Here is an 18,552-nt window from a genome sequence, read left to right as displayed (position 1 = left end):
AGTTACAGCAGGGTGATTTAAATTAGTAAATAGGAAATGGTAGCTATTAGGGCTATAGTCATGCAGAATTGTCTTGCTTAAGATATACTTTTGGTGAAAGAAGGTGGAGTCTATAAAGTAATTAAGGTTAAAAGGTGCTAAACCTAGATTCCTGCCCAGACGTAGGTCCCGGGCTCACTGTGAAACTAGATTCAAGCTTGCCTGGCTGATGAGTGGTGATACCCTGAAACTGGTACTAGGATGCTTGTTTCTGGTCCAGAGAGGACCTGGCATGGCAGTTGGGGCTGAACTGTTCCCATGTGAAGCAGGATCAAGACTGATTTGCATATGGCTTGGTCCAAACTGGGGTGGCATGGGGGGGCAAAAAAAGTGATAGAATTGGGATGTGACCGAGTGATTGTCAGTGGCTGAGATTAATTCAAGCATTCCATCCATCATCTTGTTGGTTTTGCATTTTCCATCCTAAGTGCACCAGGTATGCCCAGACGTGAATCCTGGGCTTACTGTGCTACTCTGTTCGAGCTAGCCTGGATGATGTGGGGTGATAACCCTAAACCAGTCCCAAGAGGCTTGTTTTTGGTCCTGGGGGGGTCAGGCCTAGCAGTTTGGGCTGGACTGTTCTCTTGCAGAGCAGGGTCAAGACTGATTTGCATATGGTTGTGTCCAAACTGGGTTGGCATGGTGGGAAACAATATGATGGATTGGGATGCGGCCCGAACAATTGCCAGTGGCTGCGAATATCTCAAGGTTTCCATCCATCACCTTGTTGTTTTTACAGAGATTCCTGATCATACTGGACATATGTTTTTTCATTACTAACATATTTAATCTGACTCATGATATTAAAATTTGGGAGGAACCTGGCGTATGGAAAACTGTAGGATATTTGTCTAGTGAGCTAGAAAGAGTTTTGGTAAGAGTGGTGAATAGTTAGGTAATGTGTTCTTCAATCGATGTAATCATCTGTAATATTCATAATGATTTGTTCAATTGTTCTATTACGTTTATTCGCATTGCCAAAGTAAATTATCAGTAGGTCTAATTACAGAGCTAAAGGAGATAATAATTTGAGAAAGAGAAAAAGATCAATGGAATTGGAAATAGAAGACTATAAGGACCGGGCTTACCAACAATTAAAGCTGGGGAGGAAAATGTTTGATCACTTAAGAAGATGGAAACATCTACTAACTAACGGCAAATTAATACATTTTATTAATGGGTTTTAGTGATTATAACAAATAATCAGAGGCAGGGTGTTGTGTTTTTCTGATGTGCAATTTTTGATGACAATTTATTTGTGTGAATTAATCATTTCTATGGTAATTTAATTGCAGTTTAGTTCTGGAGAATCTTAGGTGAGTAATAATAGTAGTTGCAATATAATATATTTAAATTTAACTAAAGTACATTACCAGTTTGGACAAGAATTGGTAGTTAATTACATTCTAGTTCAAATTAATGTAATGGCAACATAGAAAGGGTTATACAGTAAATTGCAGGTTCCGTTGAAGACACCACAAATTTATAAATGTCAGCTGTAGTATGCTTTACCAGAGTAGGCATGGTGATGGGAAAGCGTTAATCTGCCATGTCACTTACTTATCTTTGTTTCCAACCTGTCTCCCTTCCTAATTACCCCACACAAACTCACCAATCAATGAAGTGCCTTTCAGGTATAGGTAAGGCCTATTGGCTTTGTCAGTGCGCAGTTCATGGGGGTTGCAACCCTCTTCTGTGCAAACCCACATACATTCTTTCACGTTTCGTTCCTGTTCCATTTAGACTCTGCTACATTTTATTTGTTTTTTCCCCCTAATTTTTTGTAATTTTTCTTGTCAGTGTTTCATTATCCCTCACATTTTGTTCCTTACTTTGCTTCCTCTTCCACTTTTTGTAAATTTTTTCAAGGGTGTGTTGTCTGCACACTTCCGAGCTACACTATTTTGTTCCGCTGACCTGTGCAACGGTAATATGTTCCCATCCACTGCCATCATCTGCCCTGATTGCATATTACCCTCCTACCCTATTATTATTTACTACTGCAGCAAGGATTGTAGTATTTTCAGAAATTTCGTTATGATTTTAGTCTATATGTTTTTAAAACATGACTTTATGTGCTTTCTTTCTATTATGATTAAACTTTTTTTTACAACTAAACCTCTAACACAGGTGTCACTACTGCATTGGACAGCACATAAACCCAAACATATCTAAACAGAACAGTAGTTCCTTTCCCGCAGTCACGAGTCATACTCTGCAATATACCACTAAAACCTTACCAACAATATGAATGGAGGACCATCTACACCACAGTAGTTCTGTAACACCACAAACAAAAAGCAGTAGCGGCAATTCGAAGAGTAAAATGTGGTCTTGATCTCCTGGACCGGCACGGTTAACAGTCTGCTAATCATGAGGGAGACAGCATTGATGGTTAGTGTCATGAGTGCACAGCCCATGCCTTGCAACCATTTTAGGGTGGAGCCTGCGATAGCATGCGCTAGTGCATTCGTATCGCTTGCGAGATGCTGTAGTAGTTAGAAAATGGCTTGGAGCCCTGCCCATGTCACGTCAGTGTCTTTCATTGGTTCCTGGGTTTGCCTTTTAAAATCTGCTTGCTTTCATTAGTGGAAGGCATGCATACGTCATGCCTTTAACGGTGGTTAGCCCTCCTCGAGCGCAGCGACCAAGTACTGAAAACATACCAGGCTTGCTGTTTTCCGTCATGTTAGAGGACTAGTTTTTCTCTTTTTTCGCATCACGATCTCGTATGGCAGAAGTTGAGCGCTTTGCATGGCATCGACCCTGAGACCGTTTCTATTTCCATTTCCATTTTTCAATTTTTTAGCAGCACAATCACGCTCGTTTTTTTTCCATTTAATGAGGCAAGAAAAGTCCGGTTGGGAGTTTACAACTGCTCATAGATCTAACTCTGAGAAATGGGAGACCCGTTGCATTGCAAATGCTTGTTTATTAGGGTGTAGCTTGATAGCTGAGAGAGTGCAGCTTTTGCTCCGCCCACATGCTGGGAGCCAGGAGTTCAGGTTTTGTTTGGGCAAAAGCTGCATGCTTCCATTGAAGAGCGCTTGACATCCACACAGCTGTGATTATTTTGCTTATTTATTCATGTGCTTGAGGTTGAACTTTAAGGGGCACACACATGATATTGTAATGCTATTAAAGTGTCTTGTATGCCTAGCTAATTTACAGTGTTTTTCTCAGGCAGCAGCTCAGATGGGAGGAGGGCAGTCATTAACTTACATAGATTTTTAGGTCTGGCTTGGCAGTGCACACCCATAAGCCTCCAGCTCCCCGGGTGCCTCTGTGTGAACCAGTACATAACGCTTCTCACACTGTTTCCATCATCACAGCCCACATGTAACACACTACTGATGGAACACCTCTGGGGCTCCCCAAACTACGATCCTCTTTGAAAGCAAATAAGAACAAATGTGATTGGTGGTGAAGTAACAACCAGTAAACCTTTCCCATATTCCTCATTTTACTTTAAAATCCCTTATGTGTGGAAACAGGGAAAGCACCCAATATATGCTAATCCTGATATCATGTGCTACACAACAAATGGTAATTTGTGTTTAACTTTGAGTATCCGTCGTGTTTCATTTTGTGATTATGGGGGTCATTACGACCCTGGCGGTCATGGACCGCGGATGCACCGCCAACAGGCTGGCGGTGCATCCAGGCCTATTCTGACCGCGGCGGTAAAGCCGCGGTCAGAAAAGGGAAACCGGCGGTTTCCCGCCGGTTTTCCCCTGGCCTGAGGAATCCTCCATGGCGGCGCTGCAGGCAGCGCCGCCATGGGGATTCCGACCCCCTTACCGCCAGCCTGGTTCTGGCGGTTTTGACCGCCAGAACCTGGTTGGCGGTAACAGGTGTCGTGGGGCCCCTGGGGGCCCCTGCAGTGCCCATGCCAATGGCATGGGCCCTGCAGGGGCCCCCTAACAGGGCCCCACCAAGATTTTCAGTGTCTGCATAGCAGACACTGAAAATCGCGACGGGTGCAACTGCACCCGTCGCACCCTTTCCACTCCGCCGGCTCCATTCGGAGCCGGCATCCTCGTGGAAGGGGGTTTCCCGCTGGGCTGGCGGGCGGCCTTCTGGCGGTCGCCCGCCAGCCCAGCGGGAAACTCAGAATTACCGTGGCGGTCTTTTGACCGCGCATGAGGCCCTATGTGTTTATACTGTTTATACTGGCTGCTATAACTATGGCTTTTTGATAAGATGCAGAAGTCATCTAAAGCTTAGCTTTCTGCAGTGTGGACATTAACAGAAGCTTCAAAGTGAGCGAGGGCAGTGGTGTCTCACGAACACAAGTGCAGTTTTCTTAAAACACACACTACATCATGGTCATTTTAAGCATGGAAAACTCTGAGGCCACAGGTTACGGTATTACACGTTTTTTTTTAACAGTAGTTGCTATTCATTTTATCGAAACCATCCGTGAATTATAAGTGCCAACACAATTCTACAACCTCAATGACATCACAATAAATGACACTGTACGAGCTTTGATACCTGATGATGGTCCATTGGTGGCCAGCATATTAATTCACAATGCTAGATAACAGTAACAAACACACGGCAACTATAGTCACCATAATCAAACCACAATTTACTTATAAAAGTTCAATAAACACATCGGATGTCTGTTTTGGAATTAAATCCACAGGGATCGCAAACAGTAACATGGGGGGTGCAGCTGGTACCCGGAGTAGCTTTAAATGAGGCCCATGTACCACTATGCCAGAATTGAGTTTGGAAACAGAAATACGTGATTTGAGCACAACATAGTTAAACATATTTTAAAGTTCCTACTGTGTACTTTTTGGGAAAAAGAACAATGGGAACTGTCTCCCTGTAAAACTGTGAACAACAGGAATCCAACCACGTGTCTGCAGCCAACTCCGCCTCCCCAAGACAACACAACGCACCAGCAGCAGGGATCTGGCTCCGGAAGGCAGCAGAAGCAGTAACGCAGCTGCTGGGGAAACTTCTGTGCCTGTGATGCAGCATCAAGGAGGAACCTGGCAGCACTCAGTAAATCCTGCCTCCGAGGGCGAGAGACAAAGGGTGTAGACGCGCAGCTGGAGGTGAACTGCTTGGCAGGAAGGAGAAGAGTAAACAAGAACATGTCTCAAAATGAAACCATTTGGAGACAAAACGGAGAGATAACACATTTGGATAACCATTTGGAGAAGAAAGTTTCTTAGGACCACAGGAATGTGATGAGGAATCAGAGCCCTGTAATTAGAATGTGTGCCCAGAAGGCGTGTCATCACCATAATCATGAGGTTGACTTCAGGGACATCTTAAGGATTCTGGAGGGCCTTAGCCAAACATTCTTGGTAGACCCCTCTTCGGAACAACTTTGAATTTATGATCCAATTTCAACTCCTCCTTGCCCTCTTTGGCTAGGTTGCTGACAGTGTACAGGAGCTTTGGTACACATTCTAATTGTGTTTCCATCTAATGTTTAGCCTTTGAGACGTGTGTTATCAATAATGTAACAGTCAGCATATCACTGATATTATTACAAATACTATATGTGACCCCCCCTCCCATTTCTCAAATGCGAGTTGCTGTTTTGCTCTAAAATAAACTTTTTAAGGACACTGCATGAAACATCAACACAATATTTCTCTGCAAAATGTCTGTAATAGACTCCCACACTTCACCCCCATTGAAAATAAATGAAAGGAAAACGGAATTTAAAACACTTTATTGACGAATTATTCAAAGTCATCAGGGCAAGACTATCTGCAGAACAGAGCTGGCTCTATCTGGGGGCCTATGAAAGTCTGGGAGCCCTGGGCTAGCACCCTCTTCGCCTTAAAAAGTCACTGCTTTATTTTAGATTAACATAATCCATAAAACCATGTACACTCACTTCAACTCAAGGGGTAAATGAATACAGTTGTAAATCCAAAATGAGTTAAACAAATAAAAGCTATGCCTATCAGTGCATTAGTAGAAGTGTACCAAAATACATGTAAGACTAAAAAGGAGCTTAATATTAATAATAGTTAGAGGCCTATTCACAAAGACATTTTGGAACGTGTAAAGGGGTACTCCCGTATAATTATTTTGGGTACTCTTACATGCCTTTGAGGACTAACTCAAAAACTTCTAAACTTGAAATAAAATGGTATTCATTCATTATTCTTATACAATTAATACAAACAGAGAGGTCTGGATCTTCTGCACTTTTGCCAATAGGCAGTTCGATGTTTTGGGGATGACTCATAAAGCATGTGAAGCTACAAAAAGGAATTCTCCAAGATACTAATTTACATACTCATAAACGCTTTTGGTGATGGTTCTCACTGTAACCAATCAGTGGAAGTGACAGCATTGAGGATTACTGTTCTGAATCATCAATCATTTTGTGAGAACAGCCCATACAAAGGCTAATCTTCCAGTAAAAATACTATGCCTAGATAGACTCTAAAACCCTTCCCACTTCTGATGTGTGCTGTACAGTGCAGTACACATGCGAAGTGGGAAAAGATTGGAGAAATAAAAGCTTTTCTCCTTTTAACACCAGCAACAAAGCGGTGCTATTTTGGCACACAACTCTGTCTACTATTGTAAGTAGCTATGGTTTTGCATCAGATACTATAAGTGATTGCAGGGGAACGTCCATGTACCACCCAGTGAACACCTCCCTCCTGACTCATAGTAACGCATGAGTTACTTTCAGACAACTTTACATACATTTTAAAAAAATCATTTTGCTCTGGTTTGCATAATATTTTGTGACACAAACCAAGGGCAAAATGTTTGTAAGTCTGGGCCCAAGTTTGCATAAAAATGGGTAACCCAATGAGGAACAAAAACGAGAAGAATGGAGAGAAGGAATATAGGACGCTATTGACATAGCCAAACAACTTGTTGTGCATGTTTGGGGTGAAAAAACATCAATGGTTCAGGGCAACATAAAATGAAAAATCAACATAATCCCAGTCATAAGAAAACACAGTATACATCTTGGTTACAGATCACTATTCAGGTGTACATTAAGTTGGTCAGCTGAATTTAAGCCTCTTTGCTATAGTGTCCCTTATGATATAATGTAGTTAGATTCCAGTCTGCAGAGTTAAAGTGTTCCGTTGCCTCCTCTTATGTTCATATTTAAAGTGTCTATGCCGAAATAGTTAAGCAAGTCTGCATTGCCATTGCATGCCAGGTTGAAATGTGCTACTAGGTTTGTTTCATCATTATTTGTGATTGCTCATTCATACTAAAACCACATTTATTTAATTGGTCCAGTGATGCTCCCCACATCTTTTTTTGGCATGAGCATTCTATAGGAAGGAGGTGAACTCTGTTTTGCAGGTGATGAATCAGTCAATATTTTTTTTTTTTATCTGGCGTGCCACTTCATGTTTTTATTTGTGCTTCTTTTAAATACTTTGCATTTCTTATTCAAATAAAATCCTTTAGGTTTGTTTAGCCAACCTGAACTTTGTCTTGTATGCGGTTATCTGAGTACTACTAGTTCATCTTTGAGGGAACGTGATTTCTTATATGTTATGTTGACCTGGGGACTTTATTGCATTTTCATGGTGTCATCACGTCGTAAAAAGCCCAATTGTTTGTCAGTCAGTTTTCTTAACTTATGTGTGTCCAGATTGTAGTACTAAATTAACCTAGTTGTTTTGGATTCAATTTGTGTATTTTTCGTTTTGAATTTAGAAGGTCTTTGGATCCTGCCTGTTTACATTTTTACTGCTATATCTGGACCATAAACAGGGTATGTCCTTTGTATGAAATGTGCCCACCAAACTTTGTTCTTTTCTTCAAAGTTCATCATTCTGCATTTGTTTTTAGTCATATTAGTTCTCCATACAAAATGTTTAATTTTAGGGTTTTTGGATGTGTTTGCAATATGGAGGACACTATTTCTTATTGTTGGCTTATGGAAGATCTCAATATGTAAATTTTTATCAGTCACTTTAATTTCCAAATCTAGGAAAATACTTTTTGTCATCAGTAGTGCCAGCCATTTTCAAGTTGATGTTACTGATGTTAATAGACTTGTGGAGTTCACAACTGGTAGGGCACAGCTCACTTGCCAATTATGAAGGAGCCCCCACTGGTTCATGTGACAAGCTTGTGGTTCATAGCCTGTGCAAAAAGCAGCAGAGAGAGGGGGTATTTTTGCAGTATGCCACGTTGAATGGCCCTTACACTTGATATTGTGCACCTGTCTTAATACAGGCTGTGGGATCTGAGTACAGGATTTGTACCCATTTTGTTATTTGCCACCCGAAGCCAAATGTTGGAGTACTACCAGAGATAGCCCCTCTCTTAGGTAACAAAATCATTCTCCTTATCCTGGGAGTCCACGGATGCACTCTGAGACTGCAGACGGAGTGGTGTTTCGACTTGGTATAAACCCACACTGATCACAGACTACCAAGTGTAGAAGGATTTGTGTTTTACTGTTCACCAGTACCTTTCCTAGTATCTTGCAGTCAAGATTTTGCATTAAAGGCAGATGATATGAACTAGCCTCTAAGGAGTCAAAGGTGGTCTTCCACAGCTCAATAATGGTAGTCTCTTTCTCTTGGGTGAAGCTGATAGGTACATCTCCAGTGAGCATCTGGTCAGCTGTATCTGGAACACGTTGTAAAATTCCATAGGCAGCTTGTCAGTGCATGACAGTTTACCAGTGGGTATTTGGAAGAAAGCAGCCTCGATTTCTTCCAGGGATGTCAGACACTCGAGCGCTTCGGCTTGAGCTGGTGTCAGTCAATGCAGAGCTGGGTTACATACATTATACTCTGCAGTTTCTACCTCGAAAATGCACATGAGACTTACAGTCCTTTATAAGAGAAAGCAAATGTTCAATAAATGCCAGACTGTATGTACACTATGCAACCATCTGGATGCCTCACAGCAGTATTACCTGTAGTGTAATCAAGAGGGCCAACCTAGTCTACAGATGACCTGTTTTGTTGGCATCAGTATACCTGATAAACTCAGGAATGGCCTCTTCCCCATTTAATATCTACTGACCAGCCTCCAGCCTGTGTAGGTGGTCCATTAGTACATTCCTCATGCCTATTGAATGTTTACACATACACCATGTATATATACTTTAAACGTATCCAATACCATTAAAGGATCATCTACAGACCAGTCTTTGGTGATGAAAAATTACATAATCTCATCTGCTAGTGTAGTTCTGAATGCAGTGTCTTCCAACACTGACGTCGCTAGGGATCAGGTGGAGATATTAGCAGATGTATAACCCCCTTTGCAGGATCAATAGGAATGGATTGTTGCCTGACATAGTTGTCACTAGGTATTTACAGTTATAGCCACCCCACTAAGTTGCGGTGTTTGCAATATTATGAGCATTGGGTGTGAAGTGCATGGGGAGGTGAAAAACATGAATAATCTCAACCTAACAGATTTACTACCAATTAACTCTATGTGACTCTATACTTTTGCTCCTTGGATTGCTTTTAAGAGAGTTTCCTTGCTGGGCCCCCAGCAAAGGTAGAGGTGACGGATTTATGTCAACATTCATGCCGCAATTAAAATTCCCTCCAAGTATGTAAGAGTCATGGAGGTACCTGGCCAACTGCGGGGATATTTGATCTAAATGATTTGCTTGTTCTATATTTGGAGAGTTGAGCCCGAACTGGTGCAGGGTTCTCACATCACGCTGGCCATGTAAATTATGCTCCCTCTTTATCGACACTAATATTTTCCATTCGATAAGTGATACCAGGGCGTATCCATACAAGGACAGCCTTGGTGTATGAAGAGCATGCCGTTCATTAGAGCAGTGCTTTCCACCTGTATTGCAGCTAAGCACTCTGTGAGCTGCACTCCATACAGAATCTCCATACAAAAGCACCTTTGTAGGTGTGTATTTGGTTCTCTTGGTTGTGTCACCCAGACATTTGACATTCCTTGTCAGTTATGTATATACCCTGGTTTTAGTCAGTGTGAGCCCATCATGCACTCCTCTTTCCATATTTTCTCTGGGACCGACCCTGGAAGGGCTGCCACCTATGGTCCATCTAGTTCACCAACTAGACCTGCCCAGCTGAGAATTTGTCCACGCTATGATATTGGTCAGAGTCCATGGTATCAGGATGAACGTGTTTCATGACTTATTGAGATGAACTTCCCCAACCATAATTCTCTTCCCCAGGCCAAGTGTGAGCCTGTTCTGTGCCTGAAGTGCATGCTACATACTCAGAATTGGGAACATGTGTGCCATATTGTTCTCTCAGTAAATGGTAATGTCCAACTACTTAAGGTGGCTATTCACTGCTACAGCAAAACATATACCAGTTTCAGGTGCTGATGTGTAATGTTTGGTCTCCACCTTTCCCTGCCCCATCTTGGTTCAGTATTGAAACCCCTGCTAGCATGTAAGTGTAGTTATTGCAATATTCAGTAAGTGTGTCTTACTTTCCAGTTTCACTACATTGAGTGAAGTATGTGAGGGTGTAAAATTAATCAGTTGCACAAGATTGTCCACAGTCTTGGCGTCACTTGAGTGAGTTCATTGTCACTCTAAACTGTTTTGCTGCCTGAGGATCGGCTTTTCTCAGGGACTACTTCTTCAGAGGTGATGCATGCTAAATTGCCTTTTCATCTTCCTCAGTGCTTCCACAGTCTGAAGTGCATACATGCATGCCACTGCTGACTGCTCTGATACTGGTTTGCTTGGTGGTCCACACAGTCTCCTCTCCAATTTTTCTACTTTTGTTGCTCTGGCCTGGGTCCCAGATGGACAGAATGGCCCAAAGTTGACTCTCTTTTCTGCACCAAGACCCATGTATCACACAGGTCAATAAAGCATAACTGCTACTATCTTTAACTCTGCAAGCAAAAGAAGCGTGTATTTAAGTTGCATTTTGCAAAGCTTTGCTTTACTTGCAGAGAAGGAGCTTTCCTGTTGCTGCATATTTGCAGTGCAGTTTTGAAACAGTAATATTTTAGGGTTATCCTGGGTGATTGGAGTCACAGCGCGGGCCCTGTATAGACTCAAGTGTGTGTCTCTGTAGTGAAGCAGTTTGGTTACAATCATGCTGGGTGGGCCTCCTCGTTTAGGGGCTATGGTTTCACTATGTGGGTCATCTCTAATGTAATGAATTTGAAAGCAGACAGTGTGGGGAGAGGGCTACTTTCAGCCAGCCTCCCAAGGACTGATCCTACATCGCCTTTCTCCTTCCCCTCAGGGAAGACCAGGTACCTCAACTTGTTGTATTTGAATCTGCGTTTAGCATCTTGGGCTCTTTATTCAAGGAACCTGACATGTTATGTTATGTTATGTTATGTTATGAAAATTTATAGAACACATAGCTACCCGAAGGCCTCCCAGTGCTAAACACAAAAACCTGTGAATATTCGGCTTTGGGATACAAACTAAAAACAAGTTTTTTAAAGCCACCAGAACGACAGTTCATGGCTGGTTTGACGTAGATTCAGTGGTAATAAATTCCACAGTCTAGCTCCAAGATACGATATTGATCTTCCTCCCCATTTGGCCTTTTTTATTGGGGGAATGACAGCTAGGGGCGTGGAGGATGATCTAAGATGTCTGGTAGGTTTATAAAAAGAAGCCAGGGTTCACAATATTGGTGGGCCTTTGTCATATAGCACTCAATGAATATAACATAAAGATTTACATTTTATCCGTTTCTCCAAAGGAAGCCAGTGCAACGTTGATAAAGCTGATCTGGCCGATTCATGCCTGGGTAGATTGAAGAGAAGGTGGGCAGCAGTGTTCTGCACCACCTGCAATTTCTTCATAACATATTTTAGTGCACCAAGAAACAGGGCGTTCCCATAATCGAGCTGAAAGATTATTAAGGCCTGTATGATGAGACTCTTTGCAATGAAAGAGTTTTGAAAATCTTTCTAAGAAGTCTGAGTATGCCAAAACAGGAGGAGGATATTTTCTTTGCTTAATGATCCATGGTCAACCATGGATCAAACCATACTCGCAGACACCTAATGCTTTCTTTGGGCAATGGAAGATCTTCTAATGGTTGAAATACTGGGGAGATTAAGTTTGGTTTTGCCTGGTGACCCAGAAACATAACCTCTGTCTTGTCTCCTTTCAACATAAGTCTAAAGCTGGACATCCATTTAGAGATTGCCTGTAGACAAGGAATGAGCAGAGAATTGGTTAAGTTCTGATCGGTAGAAAAGGATACCACATGCTGGGTGTCATCTGCATATGACACTACAGAGAGTCCATAGGGCTCCACTACTTTTGCCAGAGGGGCCATATAGATATTAAATAACGTAGTGCTCAAAGAAGAGCCCTGAGGCACCCCCCACTTACTCTTAAAACAGCTCGAATAAAAGGAACAGTCCAAAACTTGAAATGATCTTGCTTCCAAGAATGAGGCAAACCAGCTCAGGGCATTGCCAGGGACTCCACTGTCCCTCATTCTCTGGAGTAAAATATTATGCTCCACCGTGTCAAAGGCGGCACTAAAATTGAGAAGCACGATTGCCGAGACCAAGCCCTGATCTACACGTTTCCTAACTTCTTCAGTGACTGCGATTAATTCAGATTCTGTACTATGTAACGGTCTGAAGCCCACCTGAGATGGATGGAGAATGTTATTTTCCTCCCAAAAACTCGAAAGATGGGTATTGACATATTTTTCAAGTACTTTGGCATGTCCAGTATGTCTGATTTCACTTCCACCATTTCCTGGGCAAGTCTGGCGATGACATTCTCTGTGAGTGGTTACCTTTGTCTATATCTTTGCATTGGTATTTCTATTGTGAGAACCTAGCCTGGAAGCAAAGTAGTGCTGCTCTTAATATGGGTGAATGGGAGACGATCTACAAGACTGTGTAGATCAAGGAGGGGTTGCACAAATGCACTTCATATGTTACACCTGTTGGTCAGAGAGATCTGTCTGCATCTTCTCGTGGTAGGAGCTGCTGGGAGGTTGGATCCAACTGCCGGGCCCAGCTCAGGCCTCAAAACAGAAAGAGACAGTGGGGTGGGGTGTGCCCCACTGACTTCCACTAGCCTTCTTGGAAGCGCCAATCCTGTTATCTCATGAGCCAACAAATGGTTGCCGCCCAGTGTACATTTACATGGCCAAGTTCAGACAAGCTTCCATGCTGCTCTGAGGCTCTCCTACACTTTAGGGTAACTTTTGGAAAATCCCAGTGTTCAAAATATATCATCTATGGCCTCAGAACTGTATTTTTCTGATAGTACGAAAATCAGTCAGTTCATGTATGTAAGCAGATGTAGTCATCTTTAAAGGCCAATGTCTCTGAGATTTATCAAAACCTTTGGCCTAAAAATATTGACTTTCAACTTTAGCTAGAGCTGAGCTAGCGTCAGCTTCAGTATTAATAGGACCATCAACATAATGATACGAGGATGATTGTAATCTCCTTCTCTAACTACTTTATTTGTGAACAATCAGGTAAAAAAACACCCAAGGCCCAGTACAATCATCTTATGTGCCTTTATTCAAATTGCACAATAATGTTGATGATTCTAGTCATAAAGGTTAAGCAATGGTGTGGAGTAACTACACTGACCTTTTAGAGTGTAACTCTTACCTGGAAGCTATTGTAACAGAAAAAGCGCATCCTGACTTAAAGAAGCTGGGTACTGCTGAGTCCTCTGTAGGCTCATTAATAGGCAAAGAGAGGTGAGATCTTTATATAGTATACATAGGTAGAAGTTAACATAAAGCCTAACCAGGAACAGGAGCCTATATTACCATGCTCAACTCTGATCTTCACCAGCCCTGCCAAGAGGCCAGTTGGATACTCACAAAAGCCCAACACTGCAGGGCTTATCATTCTCACATATAGCATGGATGCAGGGGCTGGTGCCCATCCTCGTTGCCAATGTAACATTTAGATAAACTAGAAGCTGACGTTAACGTGCTGGGCACTAGTCAGTTTGCTTTATTCTGTTGAAATAAAGAGGTAACATGTTTACTTAACATATAAAGACAGGAGGCAATGTAAAGCCCCTCCAAAACAGAGACACACACCGTGTTCACCTGATGTGTTCACCATCTTTGCCAACTGTCCAAGGTAGAAGTAACATGGCAAGAGAAAATTGCAGATATCACCAACCTCACACATATAGAATGTATGCTGGGACTAGTTTCAACATCCACACAACATCACAAATCACTACACTCTTTCTCCCTGTAACACCAACATCAACATGCTTACACAATGAATGGTGGATCATTTTGAATACTTCAGTACTAAAATTTCTCTGTAAGAATTTGTGGTACAGGGAGACAAGCTTACAATGACTGTGTGGCACAGTTTTTCACAGTGATAATCGTGGTAAGAAACACTGCCCATTATTTATGAAAAATGGCACACAACTTCACTAACGCAGTTGTGCGTAATTTTTTTTAAAGCTGGCTAAGAGCATTTCTTAAAGACATCCGTGCACCATATGTATGAAAGGATCTACGATGGCACTAAGGAATGGCTAGCGTCACAAAAAAAGATGCTAGCCGGTGGGGGTTGGCGTTAGGGAAAATGGTGCTGGTGGGTCAGAAATGACGTTAGGATGGTTAGCTGCAAAAGTTCTGCCACTAATCAGCCTAATCTCATCTGACACACATGCAACCAAATCATTACTCCTGTCTAAGTATAGACAGGAATTATTACCACCACCCCATTACCCACTACAGTGGACCAGTTTCCCCTGGGAAAGGCCTATGTACCCAGTGCCAGGCAGGGGGCCAATGTAAGGGGCCCCCAATGGCACAGCACACACATACACAAACACTTACCTGGGATGGGCACCCTCCTCTGGTGGTGTCCCTGTGGTGTGGGTGGTAGTGTTGCTGGGGGTTGAGGTGGGCATTTTTGTGCCCATTCCATGGTGTTTCCCCATGGAAATGGCCTCCCTGCACTTTAATGCCTGGTCTGACCAGGCGTTAAATAATGTTACTAAGAGGGCTTAGCGTAATTATTTAGGCCTTCCTCCCACCCACACGTTGTTTCTGTGCTGGGAGTTAAATATGGTGCTGGGATGCTAGCGTCAGTTTTAGGACGGGAATGCCCACCTTGCATCTCATTGATACAAGGTGGGTTCACGCATCCTAAAAATGGCGCAAACTCTAATATTTTGACGCTAGATGGGTCTAGCATCAAAATATAAATATGGAGTAAAGTTAGCACCGCTTTAGCCACAAAATAGATGGCGCTAAGGTGACGTTAAGCTTCCATAAATATGGGCCACTATTTCTTTTTGTGGAAACTGCCCTACCTACAATTAGGGGTAATTGCTTTGTTTCCATCAATTGCCTCTGAATAGCAGACTTGCTAAACCTTCTGTCTCTATTTCTGTTTCCCTTTCTGTTGGTCATGTTTTTGTTATCACAAACTATGAATTACGTTTATAATACAAGAATAGAAAACACATATACTTGGTGACACCAGGCTTCAAGGATGCAATTTCGTTAAAAATGCATTAAAATTCCTTCCAGTGTTCAATATTTATACCACTTATTAATTTATCTGAAGACAGTATTTAAAGTAATGTGCATAATGGCTGCACTCCAAGGCACATAACTGTTCTCTTGAGATGAGTCAAATGTTACATCTGAGGGACTGAACATAACCACAAAATCAGTTAAAGTAAAATGCCACAGAGTGCAAAGTGTAGCAGATCAAAGATTTAATTGGGTTGGGAGCGCTTCCTTTTAAAAGGTCAGACTTGTATGTTCTTTTGTTTTTCGTCTGTATGTGCCAAGAAGGTTAGTTCAACCACAGTAGCATTTGGAGGTGACACAACAAAATCAATATTTAGCTAAGTTGTCCCCTAATGAATACTTAGAATTTCACCCATGGATTTAAATGCAATTCATTTGTTTGCATTTGTTATCCCATGGGAGTATCTAGTACGGAGCAACCTTCGTACATTATTGAAAGAAAAAGTTTGAGCTCATGCTACAAAACTTTGTGATGATTACTGTTACAAATAGCATGGAAGTAGAACTAAAACTAGTGGTAGAGATAGTGCTACTTAAGCATGGGATCAGAAATGCCACTAATATTGCAGTGGCATACAAGAACTTTGTGTGGTAACAACAGTGTAGACACACTGTTCCTACTACTCAGGCACACAAGCCGAGACAACCTCCTATTACTCCAGAAATGTGAGATTAGACAAGAACCACAATAAGCAAACAACATAGTAGGCAAGACACGGAGGGCCTTGAATCATCTCCGTACACAGCTAGTTAGAGGTCAAGCTGTTACTGCGAATGGAGTGAAGGGGGTTGGAAATCAGCTCTACTTTTTGTGTCCACTGTGCTGGCTTGTAAAATGGAGACCAAGGTGACATTTGCTTTCCTTGTCTTGGGTCATGGCTATTGTGGGTTCCTTACTTTAGGTAAAGCCACAAGATTAGCAATACACCTGTGTTGATTATAGTCTTCTGCGTGCAGGCCTGTTTGAAGTAGAGGTGTCTGTGGCATGTCCTCAACGTGACTGGCTGTTCGTAGCCAGTCCCCTCGCAGGGTACCCCATGCCACTGTTCGTTTTGCAAGCCTAGATGATTCAACCAGAAGGTGTGAGCGCAAGACCTGGAATGTGGGCAGCAGAAGCCAGAGCGGAGCAGTGGGAAGGGCCTGGTGCATGAGGCAGAAGAGAAGCAAGAAGAGGTGGGAGGAGACAGGAAAATGACAACAAATGTCGACAAATGTCCTTGCTGCCCCTGAGAGATATAGATTTTTTCTACTGCATTAGTGTGCATATGTCCGCATTTTTGCAAATCTTTGTGTATGTTTGTGTGTCAGGAGACACAGGCACAGTATGCCTGGCCATCTTCTTTCATATCTCTCGTACTAGTTGTGCCCCACCCTTGTATCAGCCACTTGACCCATATCATCTTGTGCACCCATGGCATTTGGCCCCCCCACCCACACACACACACAGAGCCATCTCTATTTCAAGCCCCCCCCCTACACACACACACACACACATTACTTCTTGCTTGATATACAGAAATCTTCATTTGCATTTGTGTCCATAGCTGGCACATTTGCTTGGAAATTAAAATGATACATATTGTCATAGTTTCTTGATATGATGCGCAGATCATAACCTCTATTGATGTGTGGTATTTGGCTGAATCTTGGTCACGCAGACCTGCGATTCACGCAAAATCCCAGTAACAACTCTTAACTATTTGTTGACCAGGGCATTCAAGCAGTAGATGGGAAATGGGGCTCAGGATCCTAATCTTATAGAAATGACAGGAACACTAAAAGCATGAGAGGAATCCCCCAAGAGATCTTAAGGTCTGATTACTATTTGTTCTCTTTCGAAGGAATTGTAGGTGGAAACATGACTATTTCCTGGATCTGAAGACCCTGTGTATAAATCATATTGAAGCAACCCACACAAACCGGTCAATGTGTAATAAAAAAGCTTCCTTCAGTCCTTGCAAAGAATTATTGACTCAGCACCCTGAAAGGAAAGGAATGGAATGCATTACATGCATCACCACATTCTGTCTATCACTAATAGTGTTGTCAAAATCGTCAGTACGGAGGACTGTGTTAGATATTTTGTTATATTCCTTTAGAGGTAGAACCATCAGAGACAGCATGGTTTGAGGTTGCACCTAGACACTCACTGATTCACCCATCTCCAAATGTTGGGTCTTTCTATCTGTCAATGGACATTTCACATGTGGGATGGCTCTGCTTGTGAGCCCACATTCGATATGAAAGAGTTTAAATCATTAAGGGTTGTACAACATCCAAGCTGCAACTCCATCAGTGCTGTCTTTGCAATTTGGTGCCTGAGTGGTTTCATATTCACAGGACACACAACACAGCTGACTAAAGCTGCCATTACACAACACAGAAATATGATAAAAGACAGCACTATGAATTTATCCGTAGTGCAGCACTACAAATATGTAGGCCACAGAGAAATTGATCTCAAATGCAAGTGATCTCTAGACCACCTCTTGGTGGCAATATAGATCGAATGGTAAATAAATGTGAATGTAAATTCATATCATGTGACCCCACAACCAAGGTCATAGATCCCACTGACAATTGCAAATGTACCCACTTTATAGCTTTCCTCCTTTTTGCACCTCAGCCTGTGCTCAGAATACAACCTACATGGACCATGCATTTCTCTCTGTATAACTATTTTAACTATGGTTGCCCAACTGTCCCACGATGCTAGCATTTTAACAACTAGAATATGCACCCCAGTAGGACCATTCTTCAGGATATTTGCAATTCTTTATCAATGAATTCCAATGGATCTCTTGAAGGTTGGCACGTTCTATTTTGACATCCTCTAGATACAGTGTTGTAACTACTCATGCATATTTTTTCTATGATCAGATCCCCTGGTACAATATGTGATTGAATCCTTGATTTTGTTTCGTACATTACATTAGAATGATGGAAAATGTTATTTTTGGTAAGTTCCATGTATATTAGTATGTAGGGTTTTGAATCATGATGTTGTATCTTCTATGGAAAAGCTAAGAATATATACACCTGAATG

The sequence above is a fragment of the Pleurodeles waltl genome, chromosome 2_2 (genome assembly GCF_031143425.1).
Source record: "Pleurodeles waltl isolate 20211129_DDA chromosome 2_2, aPleWal1.hap1.20221129, whole genome shotgun sequence".
Taxonomy (NCBI): domain Eukaryota; kingdom Metazoa; phylum Chordata; class Amphibia; order Caudata; family Salamandridae; genus Pleurodeles; species Pleurodeles waltl.
This window is presented reverse-complemented; position numbering follows the sequence as displayed.